The sequence below is a fragment of the Gambusia affinis genome, linkage group LG14, assembly GCF_019740435.1.
Source record: "Gambusia affinis linkage group LG14, SWU_Gaff_1.0, whole genome shotgun sequence".
Lineage (NCBI taxonomy): Eukaryota > Metazoa > Chordata > Actinopteri > Cyprinodontiformes > Poeciliidae > Gambusia > Gambusia affinis.
In genome coordinates, this window is record NC_057881.1 from 23,726,205 (window position 1) to 23,739,362 (window position 13,158).

Sequence of the window (13,158 nt, forward strand, 5' to 3'; positions counted from 1 at the left end):
AAATTATCCAGTGATAATGACATTAAAAAAACAATAATATCGGTATTTGTATCAGTGACACTAGCTCTGTAATTTCTTGATATGTCTATAGCTAAAATTCCCCAGTATTGCACGTGCTCGCTCATGGTGCATTTAAACACGACTCGGAAAAACTTGTTACCACATAGCATTGAATCAAACAGTTGCATCGGTTGAAAAAGTGCAGGAGACAGAGGATAAATGATGCGCATCCACCGTCTGTTCCTTCCATGTCTGTTCTCACACAGAGAACTTTGCAACCAAAAACCCCGCCATAAACCCCGACTAAATATTTAGCATATACTGTTAAGAACATGATCATGCTATTCAGACTAAAACTACTGATTTGTTAAAATTTTATATTTTAGTTTTTAAGGAAAGATCAAATTTGTTTCCATATAGCTACAATATAATAATTAAAATGAACAGAAATAATTATTTATGTAATATATAGTTATGTTTGTATAGAATTTTTATATTAAACGAGCTTCTTTTTATTTGAGTTACTGAAAGAACTTTATAATGATATTCTGTCACTCATCAGAACAATTCATTTTTGTCATTTGCTTTTATTTTGAAGAATCCTCCTCCTCGTGTCCGCGCTTTGAGCGCGCTCAGCTATCTTCAAGCCCTTCTTCGTTGCTAAGCGCGCGGCTGAGCGCTCGAGAGTCAGTCAGTCGGGCAGTCTCCGCCGCCTCGTTCAGCGCGCGCAGGCCCATCGGAGAAGGCTTTGAGCCGCGGTGATGTGCCGTACCGGACGGACTCGCTGACACTGTGCACTTTCTCATCGCCTCCTCCCTCTATCTCTCACGCCGAAATGGTGGCAGTCGGCTAATTCCAACTTCGGACTGCTTTGTTTTTCCTTCTGCGAAGCGCACTTCATTGGTGAGTGTTTCTGTCTCGCGCACGTATACGCGGTCACCTGTTCTGCTCCACAGGTAGGACAAGCTGGTCTCAGCCAGAGACCCAGCTGCTGCATTAAATGACAGAGCCGCTTTACCGAGGAGTCAGTAAAGCGATTTGACTTTACATAAAGTATCGTCTTTATTTAAAACTAACCGATAACAGAAGATTTAACAAGAACTTCTTATTTGGTCAACATGTCCACCGTTATTAGTTGCAGGTGTGTATTGAAATGTGAACTCCAGCGGCTAACCTGTCACCTTCGTATGAGCTGCTACTGTTGTGCATCAGCTGTTCCCATTAAAATGCCACCCGGCGCCCAGCAGTGAGCCCTGGGGCAGTAGGATTATCCGCTTTTGTTTATTTAAATGTATGCTGACCGTGACCTTCATCACACACTGAAAAAAGAAATTATGCCAGAATTCATTTTTGTATTTTTCCCCCCCATGTATCTCATGTAAAAGAGCTGCATCTGGGAAGTCATTTACAACTTGCACCATGTTGAGTCAAACCGACCGCTTTTATGTCGGGTCACAACCTCGTGTGTCTTCATGTCCTCATCCCTGGCTCAGCATGCACATGCTCCCTGCTAAGAGCCTCAAACAAGCCTGAATCTTTCTGCTTTGGTGAATGTGGAGCTAAAAATATTCCCTTCCGAATTTTACACCCGGTCAGGCTGTCTGCCTTTGTCTTGTCTCCTCGTCTGAGCTGCTTAGCAGATCATGAGTTGTGCAATGCCAGGTGTAGAGAAATGAACTCTGGGTGGGTCTCTTCATATTCAGTTTAGCTCCAGGGCAGTTGCTTTAATTTTGTGCTGTGAGGAATTAATTGATTCTGCTTAAGGGCGAATGTCATAAACAAAACAAAATCAACAACAGTCTTTATTTATAGTCTTAGTTCAGTGGCAATGTTTAGTTGCCTTTTACCTGCTCATTATATTTGCTGAATTTAAACTTCCAGCATCACAAATGGTGGAAGTTTAAATTCTGCCATTTAAACTTCCGTGGAAGTTTATAATTTCTTATGAAATCATAAGAGATTTTAACTGGATTTCATCAGAGATATGAAACTGGATTTTAGAAACATCACAATTCTTATGGTAGCCCAAAGGTGTCAAAAAATGCAAAAGCTACAACACAATAGCAAAAGGCCATAACTAAATATATGCTAAAATATAAGTTTTGTCAAAACTGAAGTTTAGCTAGCATGTTTCTCACAACTTCTGTTTTAGGATGCATTCTCATCTCCCTTCAGTGCTCCCCCAGGGATTTCTTCTTTATATTTTATGAATTATTAGGGCTATTGCAGGTATTCTTGGATTATGTTGTTGTGGAGTGCTTCAGATAATATGTTCATCTTCTACTTATCTCTCAATGTTTCAAAAAGAAATATTTGGATACCAGTAAAGACAGTTTGTACTCAACATGAAATCCTGAGTCATGCAATGTAAATGATATTTTTTAATTGTCTGACAATAAGACGATGGTCTGCTCTGGTCCCAGTGTCTTCTTCAAGCTAATCTTGCTGTCAGTGATTGCTTTGGGCAAAGAACATCTGGATTTGTTCTTGACCAAATACAGAGATATCATGAGGTCGGAACATAAGCAGTGTTATTCTATCAGTGGTCATAATTCTAATTTATGGATGTAAAATTAGACACACCCACTCAAAGTACACCTGCAAGGATTTCTTGCAGTGTAACTATTTGAGCACTTCTTTAGTCTCTAACCTCTGGGAATGCTGGGATCCTCTGTAGTTTTGTTCATATAGCTCCTTTTCCGATTAAATTAAACAAAAAAAGAATTGAATGTGAAGATCTGAATAAAAAGAATGTAATAAAAATATTTAAGGAAATGGACCATCTTCAGGTGCCTTTTTAAATGATTAAAGATTGAAGACAACATAAAAGCAAAAAAAAAAACAAACAAAAAAAACAACTTTCTCCAAATACTTTTACACATTTGCGAATGAACAAACAAGCTGTTGTTAATGGTAATGTAAATAGAAGCAAAACTGGCACACAGAGAACCACAGAAACAGGGAAGAAGTGATGGATATAAATGTTTATGGTCAGTCAGGTTTATGGTCCCATCCAGATCCAGGTTAATATTTGATTTTACAGATGGAGGCCGCGTCGGCCACACAGCCCAGTCTGCTGTCACTCTGGGTGAATCATGTGGCTTCCTCTCACCCTGCATCCTGCTCTTTCTGAGAAATCAGACCACATGTCACCATTCGTTACCACAGATGAGGACTGACAGAACCATGGGCTCGCCTTGCATGAACCTCCCCAGCAGCACAAGCCAGAAAGTGACTGGTTGCTCAGCTGTTTTTCACCCAGCACCTCACCAGTCCCTCTCATGCGGTCTGTACATACAAAGACATAAGGTTGCTGCTGTTGTCAGTGCCCTGTGTGTAGATGTAGTTCTATCCTGGTTGGCTTTTGTTCTGGTTTAGCAGCTTATCTTCATCCACTATCTGACAGTTTCTCATTATGGAGCAAAGAAGACCAGATAAAGTGTACAAATAGTTCTTCATATCTGAGCAGGATATACTGTAGATGTGGTTGACTAATTGAACGTCAGAGACTGATATAAACTGTTGATCATTGATCGTTGTGACGTGTGGGGAAATCATCTAGATTTGTTTATAGCTAATTCATTTTTCATACGGTAGTTATGAGGAATATTTTCTATGGCTTTGTTCATGGTGATACTTTCATATCTTTGTGTTGTCATAAACACATGATGAAGTTACTAAGTTACTAGCCTGGTAAAAACCATCCCCTTGTTCTACAATCCGCTTCGTCCAGAGGGTCCCTCTTCCAGAGGGTATTGCTATTGAGAAGCGATTGCTTTCTGAAGGCGTGGCCTCTGTTGAAATTTAAAATTTTAACCAACTGTTAAAGTTTGGCCGTGACGTATGTGATTTGCCATACGTCTTATAAGGCTCTTACAGGTGAGGCTTACTTCTGGTAAAAGCGGAAACTGCCTGCGCTGTAAACAACCATCCTCCACTGCGAAGTGCTGAGGTGAACCAGACAACTGTTGATGCTAATTCAATATTTGGAAACCTGACGTTAATGAGTAGAAGAAAATATAGAACAGATCCATAAATATAAATGCAAACTAATTTTGGCCATCAGAAACAGTCTGAAATCACCTACGGACTACCAAGTGTAAATAAAATATTTAAATACACAAATACAATATACTGCTGTGGTTCAGCAGGACATTAGTTTACAAGATGCTAAAATTGATTCCTCATGTTTTCTTAAGAACTTAAACATCATGTGGAAAACTAAGACTCTTGTTTTAAAGTACAAGAAAATAAAAACTAAAAAAAATGCTCACCACCAATGTCACAACACATAAGTTACATAAAATTTCTGCAAAAAGTAAAAGCTTGTTCTCCTGTTTCCTACATCTCGGTGGCCCTGAACCTTGCACCAAGCTTCTAGTTATTTATTTATATTTTTCCCTTTTTTTTTCTCTGAAGAGTTTTTGAGGTGCTAGTGGCTCGTATTCTTTGCGACAGTGGGCAGACAGGAAAGAGGGCGAGGAGAGGAGGAAGAAATGCGACAAAGGTCGTCGGGACCGGGAGTCGAACCCGCGACGTCTGCGTCGAGGACTAGGACCTCCAAGGCGTGGGGCGTGCTGGCCCCCTGCGCTACCACAGCACGCCCCAGCTTCTTGTTATTTATTTACTTTTGGGAAGACGTCTGTGTTTCAGAAAGTTTCTTTTTTTTTTTTTTTTTTACTGTGGCTGATCGGCTTATATCTCCTGTGTTGAGACTGTAGACCAGCTTCTCCTTTGTTTTAATGGCGGTTAGCAAACAGCTATAGGAAGCATCACCACATAGCACCTCGTGTTGCACAGGTCAGGCTCAGATAAATGAAGTCGTCATTTGATGAAGGAATATTGATTTTTTCACCATTGTCTAGAGAACCAAAGTCAGCCTTCTATTGCCTGAAGAACATTTCCAGGATTAGAGGAGTAACGCCTCAGCAAGATCTAGAGAAACTCATCCATGCGTTTATAGTCGCATTAATTACTGCAACAGTGACTTCACCGGTCTGACTAAAAGATCAATTCTCCAGCTGCAGCTGATCCAGAATGCTGCTGCTGACGTCCTCACTAAAACCAGGAAGATGGAGCACATAACACCAGTTTTAAAGTCCATACACTGGCTCCCTGTAGCTCAAAGAATAGACTTTAAAATACTGTTAGTTTATAAATCATTGATTGGTGTAGCACCACAATACCTTAAAGATCTGCTGTTGTTGTATCAACCTTCCAAACCCCTCAGGTCGTCTGGATTTGGTTCTGCTCTGCATCCGCACCAAAGAAGCAGCATTCAGCTTCTATGCACCACAAATCTGGAACAAACTTCCAGAAAACTGTGAAACACTGAGTTCCTTTAAATCTAGACTAAAAGCCCAGCTGTGTAAGGCTGCTTTTGAAACCAAATCATGAAACATTAATCAATAATCTGATGTGCAAAATATAATGTTGTTGACTATGTGTTCTATGATTTTGTATTTTTGTATTTTTAATGATGTAAAGCACTTTGAAATGCCTTATTGCCTATAGGAGCTATACAAATAAAATTTTACTTTTTTTTATTGATCCACCGTTACTATTCTGTAGATATAGATATAGACATAGATGTACATCTTAGTTCTAATCAGATTAATCACACCCCAGCACTGTGATTATTGATGATTAATTACAATGCTTAATTTTGTAAGCTTGAAATGTAAAGAATTAAACATTTAAAACAATGTTTTTATAACAAATTTGTTTTTATTCAGAATTATGCAACAATGACCTGAAATGAATTCCTGTTACTTTTGCTACTTTGACGAAGGAAACAGTCTAGTCTGAGTTTTAAGTGCTTTTTTGTTATTTGACCATATTGATGAGTGACTTGTATGAATGTAGGCCAAAGCTTCTGCTTCACTAAAGCCCATTGACCTTTCATTGTGACCTTTTTTCGCTGGCTGCCATTTGGCTACAGCTGCTTTTATCTTTCCGCCATTAAAATGTGCCAGTCCATCCTTTCCCCACCTGGCTGTGAGAGGCACGAAAGACAGAATATGTGTTACACAGAGGTGCAGGGGAGGACAATAATAGCAACAGAGGACACCGTTATCCTCTAAGAAATTGTGTTGAACTGTTCCGACCCTGACCTTTCTATGCCTGTTTTCCCAGCAGCTCACTTGACGACAGTCAGTGTGGTTTCTTTGTCACACAATAGGCTTTCTGACCCCTCCACCACACACACAAGATTGGGGTTTGTCAAAGTCGACAATTCTGCTGCCTGCTTCCACATACTGGTTAGATGGAAAGGAATAGTAGGTGACAAGAGTTATTTTTGGGGGAGGAGGTTGACAAAGGCAATGGTTTGTTGTTCCATCATGTAAAGGACTCATTCTGCAGGTGGAGAGGTTGGAAGAGGGGCACTTGCTGTTCAAACTGCATTGGAGCAGGTATTATCAAGCTAAAGGGGTTTATTCGAGGTAAACCGCTGGGGCTCTTTGAAAACTGTTGGACATCATCTGTTAGAAATCCAAATAATTTCACTCTTATTCCTTGTTAATGTAGATATGTTAAAATGACAAAAAGAAGAGTGCTTTTTGAGGGTATGTGGTTGGTGCCTACAAGAGCTGGGTGATGTAGCTGAGAAACAATACAATTTCCTGACAGTCTATATTGAAAATCATAGATTTTTTGTTGTTGTTTTGTTTTGTTTTAAATATCCAAAATACCAAACTGGCAACATGACTGTTCCTCCTTTATCCACAATTTCTTCTTAAGTTGTTATATTCATTTTTTCCTTTCACTCCACCCTGATGCTTTTTTCACTTTTAAGCAGTTATGGGGAAAAACATGAAGCTGCTCCTACCTACTCATGCATACTGAGTCTACTCTATGGAGTATGCATAGTCTGCAGGCGGTTGAGATTTCATATCGAAGCGTTTGACTTGCCTATATTTCTTATGAAATTCTTCATTTCCCACAATCCTAATGGATACTAGCAGGTTTGATGAGCTAGCTTCTTGTTTGAGTCAGTGCATCACTGAGTCAGTGCTGGCTGTCATAAAAATGTATCTCTGGGACGTATCTGGCAGACGTCCACACTGAGTCTGCCTCGAGTCCATGCAGACCTCCAGGTATTAAAGTACACCTGAATATGTTGGGGGCAACCTGAAACTGCTACTGTACGTTACTCAACAGATTATTGTTAGCTAGCCACAACCTGAGATGTCCGTGAGGTTTAAAGCCTGTCCTCTGCCTACATCTCCCAGAATGCCATGCAGTTCTGAATCGAAGTTCAGTGAAAATATCAAAACTCTATCAGACGTATTTTCTATTGATGTGGTTCACGTGTTTTCGCGATAAATATCATTTTATTGTTGAGTTGCTCAACACAGAGACAGAAGGCCAACAACAATAACACTCATTCTATTGTATAGAATAGTTTCTTTTTTAACCCTCTAAGTCCTAGACATAGTGGTGACTATCCAGCCAAATTTGTAGTACCGTCACTCCACCACACTTTGCGCTATCTGAAAAATTTCAACGGTTTCTGAAAGGCGAGACGACGTGCTTTCCAGCCAATATCAAGATATTGTGGTAATTTCACCCCCGCTGTCGCAGAGATTGAAATTAAACTGAGGGGCATTTTTTTAATAGATGGTAATTTGCAAAAATAACTTGTTAGATACTAAAAGTTCCAGTTGTTATGGACATATGGGCAAATATTTTTAGTCACAGAACATTTTAAGAACTGAAATGTTCTTGAAATTTGAAACTTGAAAATTATTTTAATAAGCAAAATAATTTTTTGCTTATTAAACTAATATCCTGGTGTAGATTTGAAATTTAGGACATAATGGGTTAATAAATTTTTGACATTCCTGTGCTTCCGTTGCCTATTACTCATACGTTTTTTAATGCGTCCTGTTCAGAAGGTTTATATTCAGAGAACTCACCCAATCTCAGGACATTGTTAAGCCACAAGCTTCAGTGTGAGCTGCACAACTGTAAAAGAGAAGTGGCAGGTTTTGTTTTTTTAATTAGGGTGGTGTCAAGTTGATCTTTCATTTTTAATAACTTGGAGCTGGTCACAAAAGATGAATCCTAAAAAAATCTAAGCAATAAATGTAGGAATGCTTGATATATTGGTGTTAGCATCTGTACCAAACAATTTAGCATATTCTAAAAAAATAATAAAAACAATCATAGTAAGCTCTTAAGCAAAACTGGTCCAATATTAACTGATATTTAGTTTGATCTTGTGCTGTTTTTGCTTCTGGAGAGTTAGAAGATGGTTGGCCATGTGGTGTTTGTTTGGTCATGGGACAGAAGCATCATCAACTGTATCAGAGCTTTTTTCAGAGCTCAAAAAGTAGGGCACCATTTACAACATAATGCACTAATGTCACATAGTAAGCATTGGTAATTGTTCATGGCAACAATAATAACATCAGATATGGACCAAATTTTCACATTTGTGCCTCCCTAAAGAAAATATAGGCAATGAGCTCAGACACTACTACAAATAAAAAGTATTTGATCGTCATGTTGATGTAGCCTTTTTCATATATTACTGAAATTTTCTAAGCACCTTTTTTATTACTACGTAAACTCAATCACAGGAGAACTGATAATACTATATCAAAAAAATAAAGAACAAAGAAAATACTTTGAAAATACTTTCCCCTCCCTATCTGAAATGAAAAGAGACCAATCTTCTCTTGTTTCTGGTTGGCTGGAATCACCAAGATCATTTCCATTTGCTAAAAACCTCAGTAATAAAAGACAGAATATGTCAGACATTTATTTATCATTAATGTCTTCAGAATTACAAGCTCACATACATTTCATCAGCGAGGAACAAATTCAGGAAGCTTTCTTGCACTTCTTGTTTTATCCCACATCACACACTCATAAATTAAGCAGAAGACCTCGACTCTTCTGCTGACGAAGACTGGGAGCATGTGTGTGTGTGTGTGTGTCTGTGTGTGTGCCCTCACAGAATCAACTGTGTGTCAGCCGTTGCCCCATTTGCCCCGACGGTGGTCGGTGTGTGCCAGAGGCCCATTTGTGGCATCCGGCGTGCCGGGGCGGCACGTGCAGCAGGATCTCTGTCGACACCATGGTCTACTTCGCAGAGCGCCCGGGGTACAGGACGGCCTTGGCCACGCTTGTCCAAACAAACAGCTTACGTGCTGAAATATGGATGTAACAGAGGCGCACATTATGCTGCCATTGTCAACCATGCATTAGCAGATTTATGCTCAGGGTCTCGCTGCTGCTACAAGGATCCTGTGATAGAAAACCTAAGAAGGCTGATAATTGTAGCTTGGACTGAAAGGCTTTGCTGCAGCACTTTCTTTGTTTTATTTTTATCTTGCATTTTAATAGCAGATGTGTTCAGGAAGCGAGGAGGAGGAGATGTCACCTTGGATCGAACAGCGGGATCATCAGCGTGTACGCTGCATTAGCTATTCACTTCACAGGTGTTGCTGATGACAGATGAAGCTAACTGAGGTTATGTTTCAGTTGCCTTTTAAGGAAATAGGGACTGTATAGTCTGTGTCACAGATAACTAGGACCATAAGTTGCTCACAATGTTTGCTGACAAAGTTGCAGTTTTACACCAACTAGTGTAAAACTGAGTGGTCTCAGTTCCTAAATTCTTGAAAAACGTGTTTAAAAAGAAGAGATTATGTAATACAATGTTTTCTATCCATTTTTAGAGTGATCTCTTGACATTAGTGTCAAGGTTTAGCAGTCGGTCTAAATATAATTCAAGAAATTTTAGGATTAGATTTTATCCTTGTCGCAGAGTAAAAGTCCAAAGTTCTATGAAGAAGTTTTAGATTCAGTGTAGAAATCTTGTTTTGCAAAATCAGTACAGCTTCCTGAAACAAATGAGGCTTCTTTGTCTTCCTTCCGTGAAACATAGCTGCAAAGGTCCGCACACTGATCAAACTCAACAGGTAGTGATTGGTACTAAAGGCCACCATCCATACTTGCTTTTCCTCTCTCTAATTAGACCAAGTAATCAATACCTCACAAGCAGGAAATTTTGTGGGGTCAGGACAGGTTTCTACTTTTCCCGTTTGACCTTTACCAGGCAGGAGCAGTATCTGAAGTCATTTATAATCTGAGCTCATTTAGAACATGATGCTATAAAAAATAGAGCCATACACTTTAGAACAGCGTGTGTTGCTGTCCTGTCCTGTCCTGTTCTGTCTTGCTCTTGCTGAGCCGCTGCCAGTGCTGCTCACCTGCCATTCTTTCCAGCTTTCTGTTGAGTGTGCTAATTGCTGTGAACGGCTGAGTGCTCTGTTGTTTGGATTTGACCCTTATGAAAAGCTGCTCAATCTGTTTTGCATTTGACGGTGTTTGGCTGTTGTTGTGCCTCTTCTCGTTTAATGATTTGTTATTATCGCATATTAAATTCATTACAGCGAGGGGCAACTAGCTTTTAGGCTTTAATGGAGGTTAATAAGAATAGGAAAAACTTATTAGGATTAATAATTAGCAGCTTTGCTCGCTATTCTTGTCTTTCTTAATTTTTAGAGGTTTGAACTTGTTTTATTTTGCAACAGGAATTCTGAATGACCTGTTGGAGTAATTGTAGACTCAGTAGACTTGGTTTGAATTGGAAACAAAATTACATTTTGTTCCATTTCCAGCTGCTGTGGTTCTCTTTGTCACTGCACTGTGTCAAAGCAACCAAACCCTTTGAAAAACCTGTACACCTTCTGCCCTGTGGGGGCGCTGCGCCAAGAACCACAAAAGAAAATAACACAAAAGAGCATCTTCTGTCTTTACAAAATGTAAACAAATGGATTGGCATCAGATTTTAGTGGTTGTTGGATTTCTATTTTGTCTTTGGTAAAAGACCACACATTCATTTTGTTTGTAATTACCCAGAAAGCCCTGCACTTCTTCTCTTCCTGCTTACTTAATTGCGTCTCCTATTTATTTGGATGATTATGACTAAAAACTATAAAACTCCAATATTTAGTTTTTCATTAAAAAAAATTAAAATTTTTGTTATGGCTGTACGATATTATAATTTTATGCAGTAATATTCCACCTAACAGAATTTTAGAAATACATTCCAGCCACTGGAATATATTATTGACAAATATATTCTAATCTTTGGAATATATTTGTCAGCAGTTGCTATATTCTAATTCTTGAGTATAAAAATATTTTACAAACTGATACTGGGATATCCACAGTGCATTCCTACAGAATACCAAAATAAACCCCAACATTTTCAGTACAGAAACATCAATCTACTCAGAAGTATATGTATGGACTATGTAGCACATGCATGGAATACCTGGTCAGGTCCCCATTTCTACCACGCATTCTCCTTCCACTCAACTTTCCATTGAGAAGCTTGTTAACAGCCAACTTCTTTAGTAACCGTTTCCGACTTGCTTTCTCTGTAGAGAGTGTCAATTGGTTTTAATTACAACTTTTGCTCTTTTTTTTTTTCCCCCTCCAGGGGGTCTTTTGTGGGCTCTAGTGTCCCTTATTAGAAAGTAGGCTGACAGGAAGCAGGAAGGAGAGGGAGGAAGACACAACTTTTGCTTTTTAAACTGACGTACAGTATTCTAAGTAGATGTCTTGTGTAACTACGGTCGAGTTGTCCCAAATCATTCTTTTCTAGTTAATACTTAGCTCCTGCAAATGTCTTTTCCTGTTGAGCCATATAATAGCGGTCATTATGTTGTCTAGAGCCAATCTTGATGCGGCAGACCTTGAAATGTCTCTCTGAAAACATTTGTCCCCCAAAAGCCAAAGAATCTAGAAGGTTTGGATGTTACTCTGGCTTCTCAAACATGAGAAGAGGAGGAAAGGCTGTGATCGTTTCCTCTCATTAGATCAGTCTCGCCTCTCTGTTCCTCTATCACACTCTACAGAGAGAAAAAAAAAAATTTTTACATTTCCTTTTTAACTAGTCACCAATGTCTTAGTTCCCACACATATGCAAGACCCTCTGGTCTTTTTTTTTTCTTCTATTTCTCATTCGTCCACTGCATACATTACATGCCTTTTTATCATGCATCCTACATCAGTTATGTTTTGAACTGATTTAAATAACCATAACACAATTCCTTGAAATGATCAGGTTTCTCTGTGTTGCTCCTGTATTTTACTGCCAACCTCTTTCTCCCCAGACATGAAATGACTGTCTCTAAGAAAGACTACCACTGCAAGTTGAGGAAATAACAATATAAATGCCACAGAAAATAGTCTTCTTCCAATGTTGGCTCCCCTCCTCCACTATTTAACTGTCTTTGTACCAACGGTGCCGTTTCCATGGCAGCTAGAGCATGTTGAGCTTTAGGATAACAGTGAAAAAAGTGGGGAGAAGGATGGGGAGTGATCACTGGCTAAGAGGGACTAAAAATAGTGAAGCACCTAATCCAGGGCATTATTTATTCATCCGAAACTTCTCACGTCTGTGTAAACATTTCTTGTGCAGTTCCCTGTCGAGCTGGCTGCCAGTCTTCCAGCCTCAGCCCCCTCGGTCTTAGCGGCTAACGCCCCGGCTACAGGAGGGCCGTTAGCCGCCCTCATGGTTGTTTTCAGCAACACGGAGACAAGACATCGCCAACAGTCACCGTTTTGGTCAGAAATGAGTAACTGTTACCAGAAAAAGTTTTTGATTCGTAGGAGAATACATGCACTGTAGAGTTAAGCGACTCCTTAAATGCAGAAAAAAAAACTGAGCTAGTCTAATTTGAGCATCGCAGGGAACGGTAGCCTCAGTGGTCTGGAACTATCACTCTGTGGGTGTTAGATTGATGAGCAGCAGAAGAGAGGTCAGCCTGGGGCGGCAGGCAGAGCTGGGCTGTTTGATTCCTGGAACTGATAGCTAACATTGCTCCTGGTTTCTCACAGCTGCAGTTAATTAGCACAACCAAGGACCAGTAAGCATTTCATATTCAAGAAGAGACTGAGGGACGTCAAAATATCAAAGTGGTTATACATTATAAAAGACATTTTTCTTACCCGCTTGGTAAATGAACATTAATGTGAAAATAAAAAAAATGGACTATCATCTGCAGTCAGAGTCTCTTTCAAAGCTGCACCAATACAGACTGCTACAGAAGATCTTTCCTCCCCACAGCCATCATCTACTGTAACTCTTTGAAGAATCTTTAATTAATGCAACATTTCACTTCTCCTTAAAAA